This window comes from Dasypus novemcinctus, chromosome 8, assembly GCF_030445035.2.
Source record: "Dasypus novemcinctus isolate mDasNov1 chromosome 8, mDasNov1.1.hap2, whole genome shotgun sequence".
In the NCBI taxonomy this organism is placed as follows: domain Eukaryota; kingdom Metazoa; phylum Chordata; class Mammalia; order Cingulata; family Dasypodidae; genus Dasypus; species Dasypus novemcinctus.
This window is the reverse complement of record NC_080680.1, coordinates 92,319,867-92,344,322: the sequence shown is the minus strand read 5'-3', so window position 1 is coordinate 92,344,322 and position 24,456 is coordinate 92,319,867. Positions and strand designations below refer to the sequence as shown.

Below are 24,456 nucleotides of genomic sequence, written 5' to 3'. Positions count from 1 at the left end.
TACCAATCATTAAAAAAATGAACACCAATCCTGCTCAAACTCTTCCAAAATATTGAAGAGGGGGGAACATAACCTAATTCATTTTATAATGCCAAATCACCCTAATACCAAAGCCAGATAAAGATACTACAAGAAAAGACAATTACAGACCCAATTTCTCTAATGAATATAGATGGAAAAATCCTCAACAAAATACTTGAAAATCATCTAACAGCACATTAAAAGAATTATACACCATGGCCAAATGAGTTTTATCCCAGGTAGGCAAGGGTGGTGCAACACAAGAAAATCAATCTAATATACCACATTAACAAATCAAAGGGGAAAAACCCCATGATCAGCTCAACTGATACAGAAAAGGCATTCGGCAAAATCTTGCATCTTCTCTTGATAAAAACACTTTGTGGTAGGAATAGAAGGAAACTTCCGCAACAGGATATAAGACCTGGAACAAGACAAGGATACTCACTGTCACCACTGTTTATCAACATTGGGCTAGAAATTCTAGCTACAGCAAGTAGGCAAGAAAAGAAATAAAAGGCAGCCATATTGGAAAAGAAGAAATAAAACTTTCACTATTTTCATATGACATGATCCTATTTTCAGAAAGCCCCAAAAAATCTACAACAAAGCTTAGAGCTAATAAATTCAGCAAAGTGGCAGGATACAAGGTCAACATGGAAAAATCAGTAGTGTTTCTCTACACTAGTAATGAGCAATTTGAAGAGGAAATCAAGAAAAAATTCAATTTACAATAGTAACTAAAAGAATCAAATATCTAGGAATAAATTTAACAAAGACATAAAGGACCAGTACACAGAAAACAACAAAACAATGATAAATCAAAGAAGACAAATAAATGGAAGGACATTCTGTGTTCATAGATTGGAAGGCTAAATATCATTAAGATGTCAATTCTTCAAAATTTGCACATTCAACACAATCCCAGCCAAAACTCTAACAGCCTGGGGAAGCAGATTTGGCTCAACGGATAGGGCGTCCGCCTACCACATGGGAGGTCTAAGGTTCAAACCCAGGGCCTCCTGACCCGTGTGATGAGCTGGCCCAAGCACAGTGCTGATGCATGCAAGGAGTGCCATGCCACACAGGGGTGTCCCCCGCGTAGGGGAGCCCTATGTGCAAGGAATGCACCCCGTAAGGAGAGCCGCCCAGTGTGAAAAAAAAGCGCAGCCTGCTCAAGAATGGCGCTGCACAAATGGAGAGCTGATGCAGCAAGTTGACCCAACAAAACAAGATACAGATTCCAGGTGCTGCTGACAAGAATATATAGAACACAAGCGGACACAGAACATACAGCGAATGGACACAGAGAGCAGACAACTGAGGCAGGGGGGGAACGGGAGAGAAATAAATTAAAAAGAAAAAACAAAACTCTAACAGCTTACTTTCAGAAATGGAAAAGGTAATCATCAAATTTACGTGGAGGGGAAAGGGGACTCAAAGAGCCAAAACTGTCTTTTTTAAAAATTTACTTTATTTTGTACATTTAAAAATTGAAAATATAAACAATTAAAAACTAAAAATTAAACATAGTTGAATAAAAACATACATTTCTCATTTTTAAAAGTACTAGATACATATAAATTTTTTATATGTAACAATATACTTGGTTCATAGTAATGCATTCATACAATATTTGTACTTTCATATCTGGCTTGCTTCCTTCACCATAATGTCCTCCAGGTTCATCCATGTTGTCATATGTTTTACGACTCATTGCTTCTTACAGCTACATAATATTTCACTGTGTGAAAAGACCAGAGTTTGTTAATCCATTTATCTGTTGATGGATACCTGGGTTATTTCCAACTTTTGGAAATCATGAATAATGTCGCTATTAACGTCGATATGCAGATGCCTGTTCATTTACTGCTCTCAGTTCTTCTGGGTACATACCCAGGAGTGGAAATGCAGGGTCATGTGGCAAATCTATATTCAACTTCTTTAGGAACTGCCAAACAGTCCTCCACAATGGCTGTACCATTCTGCATTTCCACCAATAGTGAATAAGTGTTCCTATATCTCCACAACCTCTCCATCTCTTGTAGTTCTCGGTCTTTTTAATAGTTGCCATTCTGATAGGTGTGAAATGATATCTCGTTGTTTTGATTTGCATTTCCCTAATCATTAGTGATGGTGAGCATTTCTTCACATTTTTTTTTTTTTGCCATTTGTATTTCTTCTTTGGACGAATGTCTATTCAAGTTTTTTGCCTATTTTTTAATTGGGTCGTTTGTCTTTTTATTGTTGAGTTGTCACATCTCTTTATATATCCTGGATATTAAACCCTTATCTGACATGTGATTTCCAAATATTTTCTCCCATTGAGTGGGCTGCCTTTTCACACTTCTGACAAATACCTGGGAGGTGCAGAAGTGTTTAATTTTGAGAAGCTCCCATTTATTTATTTTTTCTTTTGTTGCGTATGCTTTGGGTATAATGTCCAAGAAACCACTACCTCCTGCAATGTCTTGAAGATGTTTCCCTACATTTTCTTCTGGTAGTTTTATGGTCCTGGCTTTCATAGTTAGGTCTTTGTTCTATTTTGAGTTGATTCTTGTATAAGGAGGGAAAGAGGGTACTCTTTCATTCTTTTGGTTCTAGATACCCACTTGTCCCAGCACCATTTGTTGAAAAAACTTTTGTCCCATAACATTGACTTGGTAGGTTTGTCAAAAACCAGTTGACTGTATAGGTGAGGGTTTATTTCTGGGTTCCCAATTCTGTTCCACTGATCCACATGTCTATCTTTATGCCAGTACCATGCTGTTTTGAACACTGTAGCTTTATAATATGTTTCAAGGTTTGGCAGTGAAATTCTTCCTACATCACTCTTCTTTTTTAGAATACTTTTGGCTATTCGGCTGTATTTTCCCTTCCAAATGAATTGGGTAATTGCGCTTTCTAATTCTGTAAAGTAAGCTGTTGGGATTTTGACTGGTACTGCATTGTATCTATAAATCAGTTTAGGTAAGATTGACATGGTCACAATATTTATTCTTCCAATCCATGAACACAAAATGTCTTTCCATTTGTTTAGGTCTTTTTTAAGACCAATGCTAAAAGAAGCATTGTTTTGTAGTTTTCTGCATATAGGTCCTATACTTTGGTTAAATTAATCCCTAGGTATCTGAATCTTTTTGTTGCTAGTGGAAATGGAATTTTTCCCCTGATTTCCTCCTCAGATTGTTCAGTACTAGTGTACAAAAACATTACTGATTTTTGCATGTTGATCTTGTATCCTGCCCCTTTCCTGAATTCTTTGATTAGCTCAAGTAGCTTTATCGTGGATACTTCAGGATTTTCTCAGTACAGGATCATATCATCTGCAAACAGAGTTTTCCTTCCTCTTTTCCTATTTGGATGCCTTTAATTTTTCTTTTTCTTGTAATTGCCCTAGCTAGAACTTCTAGCACAATAATGAATAACAGTGGTGACAGTGGGCATCCTGTCTTGTTCCTGATGAACTCCCTTTGATTGTAGTCACAGGCCCAGAGGCCCAAGAGTTCTAAAGCATCTTTAGTGTGAGGGAGTAGCAGTAGCTGTTTTCAACTCCCAGCTCTGTTTTTGCGATTTCCCTCCTTTGTCCCTCTCTCCTCTGGGCAGTGTTCAGCCTTCGCCTGCTGTTCTAAACCCTAGAAGATCTTTTCCTAGGCTGTTTCAGCTTTTCCTCTAGCTATTTTTCCAGAGGAAAAGAGAGTCCTGTGTCTTTCTAGTCCGCCATCTTCCCAGAAGCCCTAAAAACATCTTTAAAAAGAACAAAGTTGGAAGACTACACTTCCTGATTTTATTTTTTTGCAACTAATTCACCTTTCAAAATTTTTAAATTATTTTATCCTCCCCCCCTCCTCAAGATAGATCCATAGTCTGTCTGCTCGTCTTCTTTAGGAAGCACCAGGAACTGAATCCAGGACCCTCCAATGTGGGAGGCAGGTGCACAATTGTTTAAGCCACATCTACTCCCATCACACTTTCTGATTTTAAAGCATAATTCCAAGATGTGGTCAAACCAGCATGGTTCAAGTATAAAAATTGGTATTTTGATCAATGGAATTGAACTGAGAATTCAGAAATAGATGCCCACCTCTATGGTCACCTGATTTTTGGCAAGGCTACCACATTAACTCAACTGGGACAGAACAGTCTCTTCAAAAACTGGATATCTGTATCCAAAAGAATACAAGAGGACCCTGTATTAGTCAGTCAAAGGGGTGCTGATGCAAAAATACCAGAATCTGTTGGCTTTTATAAAGGGGATTTATTTGGAGTAGAAGCCTACAGTTACCAGGCCACACGCATAAGTTATTTCCCTCACCTAAATCTATTGCCACGTTTTTAGAGCAAGATGGCTACCAACATCTGCAAGGGTTCAGGCTTCCTGGGTTTCTCTTCAGGCTCAGCTACTACTCTCTCTCCACAAGGCCAGCTGTAGACTATCAAGCAAATGGCTTGTCTCTTTTCCCAGGGCCTCTCCTGTATCCAACTGAGCCTTCTTTCCTTCCTCATGTATCTGCTTCTCTATGTTTGCTTCCCAGGCTCCAGGATCAAAACTCCAAACTCCTTTCTCTGCAGTGCGGTTTCTCTGAAACCCCACACTAAGGCAGCAGGGACTCAGCATCCCATTGATGTGGCCCAATCAAAGTCTAAATCATTATTTAATCAAATAAAAGTGAAACCTCTGAATCCAATCCAATCTAATATGCCCAGGGACAGGTCCATTCACAAACATAATCCAAAATACATTTTTGGAATTCATAAACAATATCAAACTGCCACAGACCCCCATCTCAAACCTTATACAAAACTTAAAATGGATCAAAGACTACACAGAAGAGCCAGGACCATAAAACTCCTAAAAGAAAATATAGGGAAGCATTTTCAAGATCTTGTGGTAGGTGGTAGTTTCTCAAACCTTAAACTCAAAGCACAAGGAATAAAAGAAAAAATAGATATACGGGACCTCCTCAAAACTGAAGAACACAATTTTAAAAAGGGCAGAAGACCTGAATAGAAAATTTTTCAGAGAAAAAATACAAATGGATAAAAAGAACATGAAGGGAAGTGGATGTGGCTCAAGGAGTTGTGCACCAGCCTACTACATGGGAGGTCCCAGGTTCAGTTCCCAGTGCCTCCTAAAGAAGACCAGCAAGACAGCAAGCTGACTGTTAATAAAGAATATTAACATATTACTGTTGTAATTGTACAAAGATACTATACCAATGCTGAGTGTCAATAATAGAGTGGTTTAGGGGCTATGGGATTTTTCTTTTTGGGGCAATGAAAATGTTCTAAAATTGATTTTGGTAATGAATGCATAATTGTGATTTTAGTGAGAGCCATTCACTGTACACTTTGGGTGGATTGTATGGTGTGTGAATAAAACATTTTTTCTTTTAATGAGTAGCTAATATTAAAACTGGTACTTTATATTATCAGTTAACAATACAAACAGTCCAATATTAATACATTCATTCAAGAATATTTACTGAGAGGCTTCTATGTTCTAGGTAGTTTTCTAGGTGCTGAAATACAGCAATGAACAAAAAGGCAAAATCCCCGAGTTTCTTCTGAGTGTTAACATGGTCTTGGAAAAGAGAAAATTCTAGAAGTTTCTTAGTTTGAAATGGAAGTTGACAGCTTCAGTGAGCATATATAACAAACTTAAGCCCCTCTTCTACCTGAAAACTACAAACATTGCTGAGACAAATTAAAGAAGATCCGAACAAATGGAGAAATATGCCATGCTCCTGGATTGGAAGATTCAGTACTGATAAGACAGTAATACTCCTCAAATTGATCTACAGACTGAATGCAAAAAACAGCTCAGCTCAGGGAACAGATGTGGCTCAAGTGGTTGAGTGCCCACCTTCTACATAGGAGACCCCCAGTTTGGTTCCTGGTGCCTCCTGAAATAAACAACAACAAGCAAACAACAAGCAAAACACACACACACAAAAACAACTCAGGGAGCCAATGTGGCTTAGTAGTTGAGCACCAGCTTCCCACATACAAGGCCCTAGGTTCAATCCCCGGGGGGAAAAAAAAAAAAAGAAAAAACCACAGGTCAGCAGGTTTTTTTGTAGAAATGAATGAGATGATTCTAAAATTCATCACAATTGTGTACTATGCTTCGAATTACACAAAGCAGACATTTTCAGGGAGAATCATAAAAGGTATTACATGATTTAATGTCTGTTTTAGCTTGAATAAGTTTCAGGCAAGAGAGGAGGATATTTTCCTGAAGAATATTCAGATTTTCATAGGTAGTAAAGGATAAGGAGTTGGAAACAAAAAAAGGAAGCATACCAAAAAAACAACTAGCAACCAATTCTCCTAAATGGTCAAATTATCCTACACTGTGCTCTATATTCCAGTATAATTAGAGGGGGAAAAAAAACTTTTGTTAAAATCAAAATAACACCCCCTCACCACAACTATTCAATTTCAATTAAACATGAGACAGAGGAAAAGTTAGAGAAAACTGCACATTTGAAAAACTTGCCAGAGCAATTCAAACTGAAATAAAACATTGAGAAAAGTTTTGAAGAACAAAGAGCACCCTAGAAGCCATAATAATAGTAGGGATGGATGGAACAAAGATAAAAGAGAAGGAAAATGCACAGCATTTTATGAAATCTCTGCTAGAAAAATGATACTGCACTGTGCAAGATAAAACTGCATAAAGGCCTTTAGAAGGACTGGATTTCAAATTAGAAGGATGAGAATAAGGAGGAGGAGGAAAAGGATGAAGAAAGTTTTCTCTATAGACAAGAATTTTAACAGCAAACTAATGTGCTATTTCACATGTGCTTTTCATCCCCTCTGCCACTATCCCAATCCATATCATTATCTCCTTTGGAACCACTTTACGACTTCTCTCTTGAATCCCTAACTCCACTGTTGACTCATCAGTCAGAGTGATCTTTTTGAATCAAACAAGAAAAGATAGCTCAGAAGTCACTTCTACAACAGTGCCAATACCAGGGTTCAGAAATGGAGACAATATCCTTAATCAGGCTCTCCCAGTGGCATGATCTTGGCAGTAATTTCAGTTCTTTTGATTCCCTTGGTTACTGCCTATTTTCTGAACCAGATTCTCCACTTTTTTCATCAGTGCTGAGGTACTTGACAACTTTATTTTTTGTTTTGGTCAGAATTAAGATCTGTAATTTTCAACAAAAAAACCTTCCCCAGAACAATGCCATACTTTTTTTTAATGAACTGTCACTAAGTTTAGTCTTAAAAAAAATTGGCAATTAAAAACCTGAAATTCTAAATACCATTCACATAATCAACCTTCTTGAAACAACTTTGAAAGTGAACAATTAGTTTTACTTAGTTGATTAAACCCAAATCTCTACCTACTCTGAGTGTACGCCTGGGCAGCTAAATATGGCTGGAGAAATACAATCATGATGACTCATCTTCCATTCAATTCTTGACCTCAAAATGGGTACTCTCACTACATTTCCCTGGTCCATTCACTTTTCTTTACTTTTCTAGAACATGATTTCACACTTTTTCTGTTCCTCAAACACCCAACATCTCATCCTCTATCCTCACTTTTCAGCTAATGGTAACTGTTTCATATTTCACTGAAAAAAAAAGAAAAAAAGAAAAAGGAAAAACAAAGACAATCAGAAAATACCTTCCACATACACCCAGTTACACAGGTACCAACCTACTTGCATATGTAGCTATATACAGTACTATTGTCTTGCTTCTTGTTACCTTGATTGAACTGACCATGTTCCTACTGAAAGTCAACCTTTCATTTTGCAATAGCTCTCATATTCCCACTATTATTCAAGGAAATCAGTCCAGCAAGCATTCCCTCTTTACAGTACTACCAATTTCCCACTCTCTAATCATCAACATTCAAACAGGCTATATTATCTCCCAACTTAAAAAAAAAATTCTCTATCTCATATCTTCCTATAAATATTCACCCTTTTCTCTACTTCCCTTCACAGCGTAAGTATTTAAAAGACTGGTCTACATAGCTGTCTCCAATTCATCTCCCATACTCTCTTAAACACATGCCAATCTACTTTGTTTCCATCATTCCACTGAAGCACTTCTTGTCAAGACCAATGATCTCAATGCTGATAAATCCTGTGGGCAATTCTAAGTCCTCACCTTATGTTACTTATCAATAGTGCACATAAGTTGATCATTCTCTTTTTGAAACACTCCTATTTGCCTTCAAGGACACAATTTTCTCTAGTTATCTCATGGGCTGTTCCTTCTCAAGTCTCCACAGGGAGTTGACCTAATTTTCCAACCTCAAAATGATGCCCCAGAGCACAAACCTCTGAGATGTTCTCTTTTCACTAATTCTTGTAGGTGACAGTATCTACTCTCATGATTTTTGTGGCAGCTTGAGTTATGTACCCCATATTTAAACATGTTCTTGGTTTTAATCTGCATTCCTGGATGTGAAATTATTATAAATAAAGTATCTTAAATATGTTATTTTTAGTTAAAGTGTGGTGCAAATGAATAAAGTTGGGTCTTAATCTAGATTACTGGAGTCCTTTATAAGCAGAAATAGAAAAAGCCACAGGGAAGAGAGGATGTGGCTCAAGTGGTTGAGCACCTGTTTCCTATATTATGAGGTCCTGGGTTCATTTCCTAGTACCTCCTAAAAATAAAATAAAACACACAAACAAACAAAAAAAAAACAACTCTCATTGAGGAATGGATGCAGTGGTTGAGCACCTGTTTCCCATTACGAGGTCATGGGTTCAATCCCCAATACCTCCTAAAAAAAAAAAAAAAGCCATGGGAGGAGAAGGTCAACAGAACCCAGGAGAGAAAGGAAAGGACACTGCCATGTGACAAGAATGCCAAGGAACCTAAGGACTGCTGGCCAGCCATGCTAGCTAATGACAAGGGAGGAAGGATAAGGCCTTCTAGCCTCTGACCATGAGAAAATAAATTCCAGTTGACCAGTTGTTTAAGACAACCCGTTGTGTGGTATCGGTCAAAGCAGCCAGGAAACTAAGACAACCTTAAATACCAATTATACACTGAAAACTCCCAAAATTTTTAATCTTCAGACTGGACCGTTCTCTTGAATTTCAGTCTCCATTATCCAATGTTCTGTTTGACAACTCAGTCTGGACATCTAATTGGCATTTCAAACTTTACATATCTAAAACTTGATCCCAGTTATTCCCTCTAAAAGCCTACACTTTTCACAGTCTTCCCCTTTTCAGTTAATGGCAACTCCATTGCTCCCATTATTTGGGTATAGTCCATTCCAAACATAGTACACAGAGTAATGCTTTAAAAATATAAAACATGGGAAACGGACTTTGGCCCAGTGGTTAGGGCGTCCGTCTACCATATGGGAGGTCCGCGGTTCAAACCCCGGGCCTCCTTGACCCGTGTGGAGCTGGCCATGCGCAGCGCTGATGCGCGCAAGGAGTGCTGTGCCACGCAAGGGTGTCCCCCGCGTGGGGGAGCCCCACGCGCAAGGAGTGTGCCCGTGAGGAGAGCCGCCCAGCGTGAAAAGAAAGAGCAGCCTGCCCAGGAATGGCGCCGCCCACACTTCCCGTGCCGCTGACGACAACAGAAGCGGACAAAGAAACAAGACGCAGCAAATAGACACCAAGAACAGACAACCAGGGGAGGGGGGGAAATTAAATAAATAAATAAATCTTTAAAAAAAATAAAAAAATAAAAAAATATATATAAATCAGACTGTATGGCTCCTCAGCTCAAAACTTTTGCAGGGCTTCCCATCTCATTCTGAGGAGATGCCGAAGTCTTCACAATGGTTTACAAGGTCTCCTGTGATTTTACCACCTGTTAGAGATTGAAAAATGTTCCCAGCAAAAGACATGCTAAAGTCCTGTATTAGTCAGGGATCTCTAGGGAAACAGAACTGACAGGAGATATCTGTACATAGGATGAGATTTTATAAAATTTTCTCACACAGCCGTGGGAAAGCACAAGTCCAAATTCTGTAGGGCAGGCTGCAAGCCAGAGACTCCAATGAAGGTTCTTGAGTTCCCCAAGAGATCCTGTCTGAAGTAGACATAGGAACTCTCTTTGAATGCTAAAATCACTTATTTTAAGGTCTTCAACTGAATGGATGAGACCTCACTCATTGCTGACAGCAATCTCCTTAGTTAATTGTAGATGTAATCAGCCATATATGCAATCAATTCACTGATGATTAAAGCCCATGAAATGCCCTTGTATTATAATTAGTCTAGTGCATGCCTGACCAAACAATTGGGCACCATTACCTGGCCAAACCGACACTTTAGCCTAACCAGCATAGGTCCCAAGAAAATGTTATTAGTTAAGGTCTGCCCAAAATGAATGACGATGGGCCTTAACCCAAAACGGCTAAAGTTCTTATAAGCAAAGGAAATTGGAAACAGATGGAAGCCATGTGGCACAGCCAAAAGCTGGAAGTCAACTGAACCTGGAAAAAAAAGGAAAAGACACCACTGTGTGCATTGCTGTGTGCCAGAAAAACCAAGGAACCCCAAAGATTGCTGGCAGCCAGAAAATACCTACCTCACAGGAGGAAGTAAGCCTCCTAGCCTCTGAAACTGCAAGTCAAAAAATTCGTGTTGTCAAGCCAATCCCTTGCATGGTATTTATTTTAGCAACTGGAAAACTAAAACACCACACCACCACCACTATGTCCAAGACCTTATCTCCTACTATTCTCATTCACCTTGGTCTGGCCACAATAGCTTTCAACCCCTTTGGGGATTATTTCTGCAGAGCTGCCTTGACCAAGATCACACTCTTCCGGAAGGAGCCCACATCCAAAAACAGAGAGGCAAGGGTATAAAGGTCCAGACATTTCAGCCCAATGAAGCACAACTATGAAAGGCAACTTTAGCTCCAGAGCTTCCTGTGGTGACAGCAAAGACTGTTGTTCAGGACTGTATCATAGCTCAACTTCTTCTACCAAATACTGCTTCCTACCACAGGTGTTAAAAGGGACCTCTTTAATATCCTGTACGTTAAAATCTGTCCCAAACTCTACTTCCTGGAGACCCCAATATGTGACACAGTTAAAAGAAATAATACATGCTATTATTTTGATCATATTTTTTTTAAAAAACTCCCTTTTAAGTAGAAAATGAACTTCCCTATAATAAATTTGTTAAAATAACTAAATTATACCTTCTTTCTTCTATTTCTGTAAACTCTTGAAAGAGTTTAAAGACCTGAAATAAGTTAATATATATGTATACATAACCCCAAGCACATTAATTCTTAAATATATAAATATATTTGGATATATATATAATCAAGATGTTCTTCTTTACTGTCTCATTGTTTAAGAAGGCAGAGAGAAGGAAAAGAATTGTATATAAATTTCTCTAATTCCTATTACAACTTCAGTGTTTCCAAGGGATAACCTTTTGTATTGGAAAAATATATTATGGATATTTCAATTGCTTGAAATATGCCTACATCTCAAGGAAAAAGATAGTATAGATGCTTCATGAACTGCCAAGAATTAAAATTACAGTGAATAAACAAATTTCAATATTTAAACACCAACATTATTTAGGAATATAAGCATATATTTAGAATATAATTGAAAATCTAATGAAAATATCCCTTATTAAATGGCAAATCTGGATTTCAAGTGCAAATGAGACTTAATAAAGTAATACAATATTTATTTTCTTCAAAATGATTATACTACAGCATAAATCCAGAACACTCCAAAAGATAAACACATGAGCGATAAGACTACTTTAATGTCATTTGTAACTTGTCAATGTTACATATCAAAAAAATTTGGCAGAGCCAATAACCTATAAAATTATAATTTAAGAAAGCTGAAATGAGGCATGACAGCAAGAACCAGTTAGGCTGTTGGTAAATTAAGAAAGGGAGGAGGTCAGATGTGGGAGAGAACTTTTGTGGTGGTGTTTTTCCTATTTGTGCACTGCAAAGAGAAATCTCCAATCTAGTTATTAAACTTTCAGTCTGTCTAAGGTAATAGCTATTGTGCCAAAAACAATTACACAGGCTGGAACTGGAGATCTGAGGGTTTTGTTATTGTTTTCTTAACAGAGGAAAGATAATTCCTGGGTTGTTATGCATGTGCCCTTATCCCCTAATCAACAAGTACATCTACAATATCAAAACTCTCGATTGTTTTTATTTCTATTTCTATAGGCAAAATCTCAGATAAAACGTTCTTTTTTCTATGTGCAAAATCCCAGATAAAATACCATTATCCTAGGTAAGTGTGTCAAAATTTACACTTGATACAAGTATCTTTAGACAATTAAAAAAACAAAACAGATTTATTTGAAGGAAATGTTGAACTGTAAAGAAGTGATTAACTTTAAAGTTAATTTCTGATACTACTAGATACTTTTTTTTTTTCTTTCCATGTGTTGTAGACATTTTTAGGAACCTTAATGACTTCAGTGTCCTTAAGGCTCGTAGCATGGCGTTACTATTGCCAGCCTTTTCAAAATTTCTGCAGAAACACGTTCAGGTAAGCAGAAACATTGGCTGGCTTAGATACATTTTTGATATCCTTTAGGAATACATATTCAAATCTGGGAAAATCTGGAGAAAATATATATGCAGATACTCCTCAAATGAAAATAACCATAACATAATATCTAGAGAATTTTGTTATCAAAGAAATTGTTTTTTTAATTCTCCTAACCAAAAGAAAAAAGAAAAAGCAAAACACAAATACATAGAGCTAAGTCCACTAAATAGCAGAAAAATAGTCTCTTTCGCCAATGGTCCTAGGAAAAGTAGCCATCCTCATCCTAAAAGAATAAAAATGGACCACTACCTCATATCATATTTAAAAATTAACTCAAAATGCATCAACAACCTAAATATAAAGCTAAAATCATAAAACTGAGAAGAAAAAAAGCACAAAAAATTATCTTCAGGATCTTCCTAGGCTTTACACCAACAAACAACAACACAATAGATAAATGGGACCTCACCAAAACTAAAAATTTCTCTGCATCTAAGGACATTATCAAGAGAGTGAAAAGTAAACCAACAGAATGCAAGAAAATATTTGGAAACCATACATCTGATAAAGGTTTAATATCCAAAAAATATAAAGAACTCCTACAACTCAACAGTAAAAAGACAAACAACCCAATTAAAAACAGACAAAGGACTTGAACAAACTTTTCTTCAAATAAATATACAAAGAAGCACATAAAAAGATGTTCAACATCATTAGTCATTTGGGAAATCCAAATCAAAACCACAATGAGATAGCACTTTACCTCCAATAAAATGGCTGCTACTGAAAAAACACACAGACACCAGAAAAGAGTGGTGACAAGAATGGAATGAGGAACCTTAGTAGACTGTTGGTGGGAATGCAATGCAGTCATTGTTGACAACAATTTGGTGGTTCTGCAAAAAGTTAAACATAGAATACCATATGATCTATCAATCCCACTTCAAGATATATATCCAAAAGAACTGAAAGCAGGAATTGAAACAGTTACCTCTTCACCAATGTTCATAGCACTGTTATTCATAATAGTCAAAAGGTGGTAGCAGCCCAAATAGCCATCAGCAAATGAATAAACAAAATGTGGTATATCCATACAAGGGAATATTACACAGCTATAAGGGAATGTGTTCTTGAACATGTCACTACATGGATGAACCTTGAGGGTGAATCATGTTGAGTGAAATAAATCAGACATAAAGTGACAGATATTGTATGCTTCCATTTATATAAAATAGCTAGAAGATGCAAATTTAGAGAGGCAGAAAATAGAGTACAGGACAGCAGGAGCTGGGGGGAGATGGATTGGGGAGTTAATGTATAATGAGTATAGGGTTTTTGTTTGGGGTAATGAGAAAGTTCTGATAATGGATGGTGGTGAGGGAGCACAAGATTAGAAATGTCATTAATCCCACTGAATGGTATGCTTGGGAGTGATTCAGATGCGAAAGTTTATGTTACATATATTTCCACAATTTAAAGAAAAAAAAAAGAGTGACTAAAGTGACTATAGCAATCAAATGCAATAAATGATCCTGGACTGAACTGAGGAGAAAAGGCCCAAAAGAACACTACTGGGATATATGAAAAAAAAATTTACATCATTTAATTTAAATGTTAAACTTCTCGAACTTGGTAACTGTACCAAAGGTGGTTACATAGTGAATACAATTGGTTTTAGGAAAAGTACATGAAGGTATTAAGCATTTAAGGAGCATGATATATACAATCTACTCTCAACTGTTTAGAAACAGACAGAAGGATGGATGGAGAGACAAAGATGTAGATAGTTGGATAGAATAATACAGCAAATGTGGCAAAATGTTAAAATTGGTGGATCTAGATATCCGGTGAGGGGGTGTGTGTCAGAATTTTCTGCATGGGTTTTGTATTATTTTTGCAACTGTCCTATAACTTTGAAATTATTTCAAAATAAAAAGTTAAAAATACAAACGAAGACAAATACACAACTTTCACTTGAACAAAACATAAGAACTATCACTAGTACATTTTTTTTTAGGAGGTACCTGGTCCCAAACTCAGGACCTCATACATGGGAAGCAGGCACTCAAACACTTGAGCTACATCTGCTCCCATCACTAGTACTTTTCCATAGGGCCTGGATGGACTTGAACATTCCAAACATTTGGGGTGAAAAATGTCTGTGAGATAATTAAGTATCTGTAAGGGCTGTTTAATATTTATTAATCACTCTGACATAAATGAATTTATTTTTAATTTATGTAATTTATAAATGTCTTACCTGCTAAAGTATCTTAGTTTAAAACCAGTTTTACTTGATCTTTTTTTTTAAGATTTATTTATTCCCCCCCCCTTGTTGTTTTGCACTCGCTGTCTACTTTCTGTGTCCATTCTCTGTGTGTTCTTCTGTATCTGTTCATCTTCTCTTCAGGCGGGACCAGGAACCGATAATGAGCACTTCCAGAGTGAGAAAGAGGCACTCAATTTCTGGTGCCACCGCAGCTCCCTGGTCTGCTGCGTCTCTTATTATCTCTCCTCTGTGTTCCTTGTTGTTGCATAATCTTGCTGCGCCAGCTTTCCACATGGGCCAGCACTCCTGCACGGGCCAGCACACTGTGTGGGTCAGCACTCCGCACAGGCTGGCACTCCGCGCGGGCCAGGACTCCTTGCAGGCCAACTCTCCACTCAGGCCAGCTCGCTGCATGGGTTAACTTGACTTCACCAGGAGGGCCCAGGAAACGAACCCTGGATTTCCTATATGGTAGACAGGAGCCTAATCGCTTGAGCTACATCCTCTTCTCTCTACTGATCTTTTCGAAGCTCTATAAAAACCACCAGGAAAGCCTCTGACTGCTTTTTTAAAATTAAATTTTATTGAAGTGTATGTAGCACTCATACATAAACAATAAGTGGACAGTAAAAGTTTTGAACTTACAAAACAAACATGCATATCATTATACAGGGCTCCCACACATCACCTCACCACCCACACCTTGCATTGTTGTGAAACATTTGTTACAAACTATTAAAGAACAGTGTCAAAATATTATTATTGACTATGTTAATAGTCATATGTTACATTTGGCCTATTTTCCCCTAGTCCACCAGATTAGTAACATCCTGTATTAGTATTATACAATTGTTATAGTTCAAGAGAGAATTCTTTTATTTACCATTAGTCATACTTTTTTAAAAAAATATTTGCTCTCACCACTTATTTAAGAAAATATTTAATTATTTATTTATTTGTATCCTCCTTCCCCCTCCCCTTGTCCTGCTGTTTTTGCTGTCTGTATCCATTTGCTGCATGATATTCTATATCTATTTCTCTTTTTGGTCTTCTCATTTTTTCTCCTCTAGGATTCACCAGGATTCGATCTTGGGGACCTCTGATATGGACAGAGGTCCCCTGTTAGCTGCACCACCTCAGTTCCTGGTTTCTGCTGTACTTCACCTTGACTCTCCCCTTTGTCTCTCTTTTGTTGCATTATCATCTTGCTGTGTGACACACTTGCATGGACACTGGCTCACTACGTAGGCACTCTTGCCATGCGGGCACTCAGCTCACCATGTGGGCACTGGCTTGCCATGCAGGTATGCTTTCTCTTCTTCTTTTTCACCTGGAGGCCCCAGGGATTGAACCTGGGTCCTCCCATACGGTAGGTGGAAGTCCTATCACTTGAGCTGCATCCACTTCCCTGTTAACCACACTTTGACTGCTTTTAGGTGACTGCTAAATTTTCTAACATGAGATTTTAAAGTCCAAGTATCAGTGGATTCTATAAATCTATGAGAAGTACCTCTTCTTTTGATTATTTACATGGTTTATCATTTACCCTAGAATTACAGCTTATAAAATATATGTCAGAGGTTTTCATATATGTAAGTGAAAAGATAATATCAGCTATCATTTATTGAGTATTTACTATGTGTCAAATTGTGAGCTAAGAGCTTTACACATATATTCTCATATTGAATCATGCCAAGAACCCCACTGGGTCCTACTATCTCTATTTTACCAATGAGCAAATAGGCCAGATAGGTCACATAACATCCTAAGGTTACAGATCATGAAAGACCTCACTAAGAAGATGACATCTAAGCAAAGACTTAAAGGAGATGAGAGAATAGGTCAATGAGGGGAACCAGGTAGAGAAAAGAAGAAGTGCATAGACCCTGGGTGAAGAGCCTGCCTGGTGTGTCAGAGGAGAACAGGGAGGTCAAGAGTGACTGAAGTGGAGCAAGCCATAAATTGATGAGGAAGGGATGACATCAGAGGTAATGGAAGAACTGATTCCCATAGGGTTGCACAGGCCAATGAAAGGACTTTTATTTATATACTTAGGAAAAGAGAAGCATGGAGCATTTTGAACAGTGACATGGTCTGATTTACATTTTAAAAGGATCACACTACTGTTGAAAGGCAAAGCAGAAGCAGGGAGACCAGTTAAGAGGCTACTGTAATAATCCAGACAACAGATGGTAGCTTAAATCAGGATGGTATCATTGGAAATAGTGGGAAATGGCTAAATTCTGAATATTTTCTAGAGGTATAGCTAGCAAAATTTACTGATAGACTAGGTGTAGTATGTGAGAAAAAGTGAAGGATGACTCAAGCCTTTGGTCTAAGCAACTGGAAGGATGGATTAGCCATTGACTAAAATGAGAAAGTCTAGAGATCTGGAGGGGCTACCAACAGTTCAATTTTGGATGTGTTACATTGGGAAGTTACTGGGCATCTGAGTGGAAATGTTGAATAGGCAGCTGGAATTTTAAATCTGAAGTTCATGGGGAAAGGTGCAGGATAAAGTTATAAATTTGAGAGATGCCAGCCAATGACAACTATTGCTTCTTTATACTTATCTTTTAAAATATTAAGTGCTAGATTGCAAACAAACTTATTTTATAAATAAATCTAATAAAATTAACCAAAAGTTATATACGAAATCATAATTCACCCCATCAAAATGAGTCAAGGACTGTGCTAGGCACTAGAAATACAAGGATGAAGGCACAATACTTGCCAGGCAAGAGATTAAAGTGTGACCTTTTCCTAAATGTGTTACTCAGAGGGTTAACAATTATGAAAGAGGTAAAAAAAAAAAAATCAGTGGGCTAAGCAGTTCAGATTTTCTTCTGTGGAATTTTTTATCCTTAATAAACTAATGTGTACTGTGACTCTCTAGAAGGGAACATATCAAGCTGTTATTCAAACCTCTTGGACTAGAGGCTTTTGTTGAAGAACATGGTGTAGGGATGTTCTGGTCTAGGACAAGGTTCTCAACCACATCACTATCAACATTTGGATCCAGACCATTCTTTGTGGTAGATGGTTCTCCTGTTTATTGTAGGATGTTTAGCAACACCCCTAGCCTCTAAATACTAGATGCCAACGGCATGCCCCCTCGCTCTTGTGACAACTAACAATGTCCCCAGACATTGCGACATGTCCCAGGGCGGGAGGCAAAATCATCCCCAGTTGATAACCACAGGTCCAGTATTATAATAATGTATTGTTCTATAAGAAGATAATAATATGCCTTTATCATTTAACTCTATTTTTATTTATTTAGCTGTAGAAAAGAATCTACTCTCTCTTTCATAATTATCTTAATGAAAAATTCAGACAGTGGACTTGGCCCAGGGGTTAGGGCGTCCGTCTACCACATGGGAGGTCTGCGGTTCAAACCCCGGGCCTCCTTGACCCATGTGGAGCTGGCCCATATGCAGTGCTGATGTGCGCAAGGAATGCCGCGCCAGGGAGGGGTGTCCCCCACGTAGGGGAGCCCCACGCGCAAGGAGTGCGCCCCGTAAGGAGAGCCGCCCAGCCGGAAGAAAGTGCAGCCTGCCCAGGAATGGCGCCGCGCACATGGAGAGCTGATGACGCAACAAAAAGAAACACAGACTCCCGTCCTGCTAACAACAACAGAAGCAGACAAAGAAGACGCAGCAAATAGACACAGAGAACAGACAACCGGGGTGGGGGGGAGAGAAATAAATAAATAAATCTTAAAAATAAATAAATAAATACACTAATATAATTTGTTTAATGATAAATTTCCCCACCTAGAGGTCATTTCCCCCCTCCAGCTTAAACTTACTTCCTCCTCTTCTACAGAAGAGCAGCTACTCCTCAAAAGGTACAGCTTCCAATTGTGCACTGGATTTCATTCTTGCTTCCTTCACAACACAACTCTTGCCAGTATGTTTACTATCTCTAACCCTCTTCTAATGCCATGTTCTGTCACTAAATAATTTCCATGACACGAAATACCCCTAAGAATTCCCTGTTTATCACTAACCCCATATTGTACCCTGATCTTCCAATTAAGATCTTTAAAACCAAGCACCATATTTTTGGATAAAAGGAACCAGAAGTAATACTAACATTAATAGGTAGTACAAAAAAAAAAATGCCTCCTACCTGCAAGGCGATTAAGAAAGTACTTTATAAATATAACTCGATTAATTTACTCAACAACCCTATGAAGTAGGCCTTATTATTCTACCTGTACAAATGAGGTAACAATCTTTGAAAAGGTTAAATATTCTTTTCAGGATCACAAAGCTGGTAAATTGTAAGGCTAGGATTGGAACTAGATTTTATTTCAAAGCCAATTTTCTTAGTTAAATGATATTGTTTTATCTTTTCTTTAAATTTCTCCTGAAAATTGAATTATCTTAAGTCTTTCTGAGTTTTGTAAAAGTACAGGATAATTTAAGTTTAAAAATTGTAAACTAGGGAAACGGACTTTGGCCCAGTGGTTAGGGCGTCCGTCTACCACATGGGAGGTCCGTGGTTCAAACCCCACCACCGGGCCTCCTTGACCCGTGTGGAGCTGGCCATGCGCAGTGCTGATGCGCGCAAGGAGTGCCGTGCTACACAGGGTGTCCCCCGCGTAGGGGAGCCCCACGCGCAAAGGAGTGCACCCATAGGGAGAGCCGCCCAGCGTGAAGGAGGGAGCAGCCTGCCGAGGAATGGCGCCGCCCACACTTCCCGTGCCGCTGACGACAACAGAAGCGGACAAAGAAACAAGACACAGCAAAAAGACACAGAAAAAAAACAGACAACCGGGGGAGGGGAGGGGAATTAAATAAATAAATAAATAAATCTTTAAAAAAAAAAAAAATTGTAAACTATACACCCGGTCTCTGTATTAAAGAAAACATATATTTCTAAAAATTTTACGTTTAAGAAAGTTAATGCTATATAGTTTATCTCTAAGCCTGTAGGCAGAATTACATCTAATCCATCTCAGACAGATGAGTATCATCTATTTTTAATGACATCTTGGAAAGGAGATTGTCAACTACTAAATGTAGATTGTGAGCCAAAGGAAGGAAGCATACGTAATTTTATGCCCCGTATAGCTATACTTTCACATACAGTTGGCAATAAGCATCCTAACAGGATTAGTACTGTAAGAAGAAATGGACACTTAAAAACTACAGTCAAAAAATAAAGCCAGTTACTAGAGACAGATCAATAAGAGGAAGTTTACAAAAGAACAAAATCATTCTAGTACAAACTGCAAAGAAGCTGACATAAATATTCTTCCTATTATATTAAAACCTACCTAGCGAAAGTAAATGGAAAAATGATAAAGGAGTTTCTAGTATGATGCATACATAGTACATGGTTATAATTAATTTTTTTTAAACTCCCAATTTTTTTTAAAGATTTATTTTTCTCCCTTCCCCTCCCCCCACCCTGCTATTTTTGCTGTCTATGTCCATTTGGTGCACGATCCTCAGTATATTTCTTTTTTTTTTTAAGATTTTTTTTTTTTTTATTTCTCTCCCCTCTCCCCCTCCCCAAGTTGTCTGCTCTCTGTGTGTATCTATTTCTTTTTGTCATCTCTTTTTCACTTTTTCTCTTCTGGAATTCACCAGGATTTGATCCTGGGGACCTCTACTGTGGAGAGAGGTTCCCTCCCTGTCAGCTGCATCTCCTCAGTTCCTGGTTTCTACTGTCCTTCACCTTGACTCTCCCCTTCATCTCTCTTTAATTGTGTCATCACAGCACAGGCACTGGCTCACCACGTGGGCACTGGCTCACTGCATGAGCACTCGGCTCGCCATGTGGGCCACACAGGTATTGGCTCACCGCACAGGCATGCTTTCTTTTTTTTTCACCAGGAGACCACAATGATGAAATCTGGGTCCTCTCTCACGGCAGGCAGAAGCCCTATCACTTGAGCCACATCGGTTTCCCAAAACTCCCAGTTTTATTGGAGAAGAATCATAAATGCATCCTGTCAGTAAGGCTTTAATGTTTGCCATTATTTCCTCTTAACTCTAGGTTTTAAAATTCAAACCTTTCACAAACCCCTAAAAGATTCCAGTCTAATTCTGCCTGTCAGAACATCTTTGCCAGCTTTCAACAAAAAAGGAAAAAACAAAACAAAAAATTCACAAATGCTGCAAGATGAAGAGCTTTCTGAAAGTGTGCTTTACTAAAATAATTCTTTGTACAGTCTGTTATACCAGAAAGCTAAAATCATTTTAAGATAATTTTCTTGAAGCGCTGTTAGCTAGAGATGACACAAAAGTTTAACTGGCCCCAAATCAAATACGTTTCCAAATAAACCATTTGAGCATGTATCTTCACAAAGTTAGGAAGGATTTATTATTGCTTTAAACAACAAAACCTCCTGGGATACATCATACTGTAAAATTAAGTTCAATACTTTTCATGATTAAAGGAAATTGCACAGACATGCACAGGCATGATTAAAGGAAATCAGATAACATTTGACCTCCAAAATCACATTAAAATCTGGCACACACTAACAATAAATGCAAGATGATAAAACTAGGGATATGTTCATATAAAATTACAAAGGCAGTGTTAGTACAATTCCAAAAACCTAGGTCAAAGCTCAACCATTTTTAAAAACAAATATTCATCAGAAATAGCAAATGTCAAGGAGATGATTAAAATATTGACTTGCCTATCAGGCAATACCATCAAATATATTTTTCAAACAACTCATGTTGTTTCCCAAAAGAAAGCACCTATTTCTATCTAAGCACAATGAGGAAGATATTTGTGGCCAAGACAGTTCTTTCTCCCACTTGTTGTTTTAATGATTTGACAATAAATAGGAATTAAAGGGACAAGGTTTTATTTTGTCATATTTTAACTTTATAATCATTGTTTTAACCCATCAGAGCGAAAAACTATTATGAGCACAAAATATATATTTCAAGCTAATCTTAAAACTTAAAGCAAAATAGCTTATGCCCCTCAAAATCTAGACAAAACAATAAAAATGTTACCTTATATCTGGAAATGCAATTAGCAATTCTGTAATACCAAAGTACTTTATTGTCATGACCTGATCTGGAAATGGTTAAATGCTGTATGATCCCAATCAATATTTTATCATAAAATAACCTTTGGTCATTAAAGTAAGTCATCCATAACACTTTTTTAAATAAAGCCTTATTGAGATATAATTCACATAACATAAAGCTCACCTGTGCAATCAAGTGGTTTTTGGTATATACACCAAGTTCTACATCAACCACCACCAACTAATTCCAGAACATTTCCATTGTTTCACAAAGAATCCCCATACCCTTTAGCAGTCACACCGTATTTCTTTCTACTCTCAGGCCCTGGCAACACCAATCTACTTTCTGTCTATGTGTTTGACTAGTCTGGACATTTTATATAAATGATGGCCTTTTATGTTTTATATCTGGCTTCTTTCACTCAGAAGGTTCATACATGTTATAGCATGTATCAGTAATCCATCCCTTTTCATGGCTAAATAATATTCCATTGTATGTATATATCATATCTTCTTTATCCACTCATCAGTTGATGGACATTTGGATTGTTTCCACTTTGTGGTTAATGTGAATAATGCTGCAATTAACATTTGTGTACACATGCTTTGTGGACATACATTTTCATTTCTCTTGAGTGGAATTGCTGGGTTATGTGATAACCATATGTTTAACTTTTTGAAAAATAGCCAAACTGTTTTCTAAAGTGAAAAGCACGATTTTACAATCCCACCAGCAATGTATACGGGTTTCAATTGCTCTGCTTCCTCATCATTTATTGCCTGCCTTTATATATATATATATATAATTTTTATTTATTAGAGAACTTGTGAGCCTACAAAACAATCATGTGTAATGTGCAGAATTCCCATATAACACCCGTCCACCAACACCAACACCTTACATTGTTATGGAACATTTGTTACAGATTATGAAAGAGTATCATCAGAATATTTCTACTAACTATGGTCCAAAGAACATATTTGGTATATTTTTCTATACCTCTGTAGCAGTTTAGCATTGTTTATGAATTCTAAAAACAGTTACTGGATTATGTTTGTAAACTGGTCTGTCAGAGGTATTACTTTTAATTGATTAAATTATGATTAGGACTTTGATTGGGCCATACCAGTAGAGCACTGGCAAAAGACATGACAAAGGGCAGAGTTGGGAGTTTTTTTTGAGCTGGAGTTCAGGAAGTGAACACAGAGGAGAAGAACACAGAAGACAGCTCCTTAGACATGGCAGAAGCCCCAGGGAGAGAGACAGAACATTCACCTGATAGTCTACAGCTTGTTTTGTGGAGAGACCACAGCAGCTGAGCCCGGAGAGAAATGGAGCCCCAGCAAGAGAGGAACCCAAGAAGCCTGAATTCTTGGCAGACATCAGCAATCATCTTCCCCAACACATAGTAAAGACTTTGGTGAGGTAATTTATGCTTTATGGACTGGTAACTGTAAGCTTCTACCCCATATAAATACCCTTTATAAAAGCCAACAGATTTCTGGTATTTTGCATCAGCTGACTAATACAACCTCCTATTATTAACACCATGTGATAGTATTGTACTTTTGTTATTTTAATAGTTCATGAGAGGGAAGCAGATGTGGCTCAAGTGATTTGGCTCCTGTCTACCATATGGGAGGTCCAGGTTTTGATTCCTAAAGGCAAGATGGCCCAAGCAGAGTGCTGTCCCTGGCAGGAGTGTTGGCCCATGCAAGAGTGTTGGCCCACACAGCAAGCTGGCCCAAGCAGACAGCTAGCGGAGCAAGATGACACAACAAAAAGAGACACAGAGGAGATACAATAAGAGACGCCGCAGACCAGGGAGCTGAGGTGGCACAAGAGATTGAGCACCTCTCTCCCACTCCAGAAGGTCCCAGGATTGGTTCCCGGTGCTGCCTGAAGAGAAGATAGGCAGACACAGAAGAACACACAGTGAATGGACACAGAGAGCAGACAACAGTGGGGGGGGGGGGGCAGGAGGTGAGTAAGTAAATAAATCTTAAAAAGAAAAACAGTTCATGAGAGAAAACTCACATTTGTACTGTTAACTACTGTTCATCTTCTACTACAGGTTCACTACGTTATACAGTCTCTTGCATGTAAAATCTTTCCAAAGTTACACTCAATGGCTCTCACTTTAATCATGGAGTTGTGCAGTCATCATCTCAGCAAATTTTTTAACATTTTCCTTAGTCCAAAAGAAAAAAATCCCATTCCCCCTGTTACTGACCCTTAACATTGATATAGTACCTTCTTTGATACGGATGCAAGAATAATACAATATTGCTGTTAACTATAGTCCATAAATTACAATAATTGTATTTTCCCATGTATTATCATACTCTAACCACCTTGTAATAATGACGTACATTTGTTCTAGTTCATAGAAGAACATTCTTGTATTTGTACTATTAATGACAGTCCTCATCCACCTCCGGGTTCACTGTGTTATTCAGCCCCTAGATTATTCTCTAGCTTTCTTTCCATTGACATTTACATCCCTGGACTATCCTTTTCAGCCACAATCCCATTTATAAACCAGCCGTGTTAGTTATACTCATTAAAATGTGTTACTATCAATGCTATCCATTTCCATTCCTTTATTATCAAGCTAATTGAAAATTCTACATACATTAAGCATCAGGACCCCTTCT

General features: G+C 37.9%; 1 protein-coding gene and 1 non-coding gene across 2 annotated transcripts in view; both read right to left on the bottom strand.

Moving 5' to 3' along the window:
- The window catches only part of SCAI (suppressor of cancer cell invasion), a 191,179-nt gene that overhangs the window by 140,219 nt on the left and 26,504 nt on the right, over positions 1 to 24,456 (bottom strand). The gene's annotated exons all lie outside the window — the stretch shown is intronic.
- LOC111765363 (small nucleolar RNA SNORA33) lies at positions 12,412 to 12,541 on the bottom strand. The gene has a single exon (XR_002797738.1). It is a non-coding gene; the product is annotated as a small nucleolar RNA SNORA33 (small nucleolar RNA).